General features: G+C 47.8%; 1 long non-coding RNA gene across 1 annotated transcript; it reads right to left on the bottom strand.

Annotated features, from left to right (window-relative positions):
- Positions 1-359: 359 nt before the first annotated feature.
- On the bottom strand, positions 360-1,940 carry LOC138978014 (uncharacterized). Its single transcript, XR_011459561.1, has 2 exons — positions 1,507-1,940; positions 360-1,065 (listed from the first exon to the last, which is right to left on the bottom strand). It is a non-coding gene; the product is annotated as an uncharacterized lncRNA (long non-coding RNA).
- Positions 1,941-3,323: the final 1,383 nt, after the last annotated feature.

Here is a 3,323-nt window from a genome sequence, read left to right on the forward strand (position 1 = left end):
CGCTAAATTAGCAAAATGTATGTTTTGTAGGCTGTGGACCGATGCGATCTGTGAACTAAAGCTAAAGCTTCGGTTCCGGACCTGTCAATGACGGTACTGCACCGAAGCTCAAACGGTGGTGTCAGCTCACCCTGGCATGGCATGCAAGAAAAACAACAACAGCGAAATGTACAGCAGGAAACTGATCGGAACATACGAATTATCTCTCTTGACTATTACAATGGACATCAACCAGCGACATGAAACAAAGCTCCAGCTCCACAAAGTTACAAAATGCATGCCTCCATGATTGATAAAATGGAGGAGGGGTGGGTGGTGGAAACATTTTCACCAAATACAAAAACTTGACCTTTCAGCTCGCTGGCATCTTGCGTAGTGACGCTAAGCTAAGCTGTGTGCGGGGCACTGTCCGCCGCACAGGTCAGTTCCAACGGTCCGCTACGAGCCAATCAAAGAAAGGCGCATGCAATCACACAAACTGCCCATCGCCACGCCAGCGTTGCGAGAAGCTCTTTTGTGTAAGTGCATGTGCTAACAAACTGAATTACAGCTGGTTACTGTCCATCAGAGCTGTACTGAACGCGCACTCATCCGCTCGTTCCATTCTTATCAGTCACTCCAACAAATTAAATGTCCACACCAGCTGTTTGCAGTTAAGTCCACGTAAAGTGAAATGTTATTGAATTAAATGAAAGCTTTTTATGATTTAACTTTTGTGAAAAATCATAGCAATTTCAAAATCAATTTTCCAAAACATATTTACAAAAAACATGAAAAAGTTTAGCATCAAATTATAGCACAGCATGCAGGGCACTGCTGGCCGATTGTCTCCCCTGCCCTTCTGTTGGGTCAACAAAGGGGCCATAAACACTTCCCTTTTGCCTTAAAAAAGAAGTGTTGACCCCACAGGAGGTAGGGAATGAGATGGACTGAACTGCAAATTACCTGAGCTTGCTTTTAACTGTACACAATGCAAAAATACACAGTTCTGGACTGTCGTTATCTCCCGTGTCTCGGGGCGATCTTTTGCGTCCGCGAAGTACCAGGCCTGAGAACCCTCGAGACCTGCAACATAAGAAAACAACACCGCGGCAGAGAAAAGCTTGTGTATTGCATATCCAGTAACGTAAAGTTCAGTGTACCAATGATGGACTGCAGATCTCTTAACTGTACCTTTTTGTTTTCGCAGGCAAGCCTGAATAGCATTTGGCTAACTTGTCTAGCGGGAGTCTGATCTCCATTCGTCCACCACTGTGGGATCGTCTAAAGCTGACTTCAAATTTTTTGGGTTTGACCTAGGCTAAAGAACCCTTGTAGCCAATGTCGAAACCATCCCTAAAAACCTGAAACTAATCTGTTGGCGAGATCCGGCCTGTAGCCTTCGAGCCACTTTTGCAATGGCTCACTTTGAACCGGTTTTGGGCCCGCCCCAAATCTTCTGTTTGATTCTTAATGGTACCAGTGATGGTAGGCCCAGCGCGGCTGATGTAAACCCTCCAGACGTACCTGCTATGCGTTCGGTGACTGCAAACGTGGCTGCAGTGCAGGCTTGGGTGGCCAGGTCCTCGCCAGGTCTGCCGACTGTTGGGGTGTCTGGCTTGTTGTTGGGGCGTCAGTGTTGGCCGGCCCTGCCATTTGATTGGGCTGGGGCGTCTGGCAGGTGTCCCTGACCTGAGCCGCAACTGCCCGCTGCTTCAATTTTCCCTCCAACGCCTGGAGGAGCTGGGCCATCCCAGGAGGTGGTGTCCCTTGTGGCTCTGTAGCCACTGTCTGTGCTGAGGTTGGGCTGGAGGATCCCCTGTCCTCGTCTTTGTAGCCCTCTTATTTGCCGGCCATGTCTGCCTATTCTGGGCTGCAGGTCCAGGGCGGGTAGGCTTGTGTTTTGGCATCTAACCGACTGAGGAGAGAGCATCTTTGATCGTAAGGACTGGTTTAAACTGCTCATACCCGAGCTTACTACAGGCTGCTGGTGCCCAGGCAACTGGAATAAAAATGGTTAAAACAACCAGGTTGTTGGTGCTCAGGCAACTGGAATTAATTGGTTAAAACCATGAGGCTGTTGGTGCTCAGGCAACTGGAATTAAAGTGGTTAACACAACCAGGCTGTTGGTGCTCAAGCAACTGGAATAAATGTGGTTAACACAACCAGGCTGTTGGTGCTCAGGCAACTGGAATTAAACTAGTTAACACAACCAAGCTGTTGGTGCTCAGGCAACTGGAATAAAAGTAGTTAACACCACGAGGCTGTTGGTGCTCAGGCAACTGAAATAAAAGTGGTTAAACTGAGTTTCATGCGAAAAACGTGTGGCTGTGTTTCAAGCGCACTCAAAACGGCTGTGTTTCAAGCACCTAAAAACTGTGGCTGTGTTTCAAGCGCACCTAAACTGGCTGTGTTTCAAGCGCCGAAAATTTGTGTCTGTGTCTCAAGCGCACGCAAAATGGCTGTTTCAAGCACATCAAAATTGTGGCTGTGTTTCAAGCGCACATAAACTGGCTGTGTTTCAAGCGCAGAAACGTTGTGGCTGTGTCTCAAGCGCACGCAAAAAGGCTGTGTTTCAAGCACATAAAACTTGTGGCTGTGTTTCAAGCACATGAAAATTGTGGCTGTGTTTCTAGCGCACATACCTGGCTGTGTTTTGAGCGCAGCAAACTGGTTGTGTTTCGAGCGCCCCAAAACACGATTGGAGCTGTGGCTGTTGGTGCCCAGGCAACTGGAATTAAGTGGTTAAAACAATGAGGCTGTTGGTGCTCAGGCAACTGGAATTAAACTGGTTAACACACCAAGCTGTTGGTGCTCCAGGCAACTGGAATTAACGAGGTTAACACAACCAAGCTGTTGGTGCTCAGGCAACTGAAATAAAAGTGGTTAAACTGAGTTTCATGCAGCAAAATGTGTGGCTGTGTTTCAAGCGCACTCAACATGGCTGTGTTTCAAGTACCTACAAATTGTGGCTGTGTTTCAAGCGCACATAAACTGGCTGTGTTTCAAGCGCAGAGAAGTTGTGGCTGTGTCGCAAGCGCACGCCAAATAGCTGTGTTCCGAGCACATACAAATTGTGGCTGTGTTTCAAGCGCACACAAAACACGATTGGAGCCGTGGCTGCTGGTGCCCCGGCAACTGGAATTAATTGGTTAAAACCACGAGGCTGTTGGTGCTCAGGCAACTGGAACTAAACTGGTTAACCCAACCAAGCTGTTGGTGCTCAGGCAACTGGAATTAAAGTGGTTAACACAACCAGGCTGTTGGTGCTCAGGCAACTGAAATAAAAGTGGTTAAACTGAGTTTCATGCAGCAACATGTGTGGCTGAGTTTCAAGCGCACT

This window comes from Littorina saxatilis, linkage group LG10 (genome assembly GCF_037325665.1).
Source record: "Littorina saxatilis isolate snail1 linkage group LG10, US_GU_Lsax_2.0, whole genome shotgun sequence".
Classification (NCBI taxonomy): Eukaryota; Metazoa; Mollusca; class Gastropoda; order Littorinimorpha; family Littorinidae; genus Littorina; species Littorina saxatilis.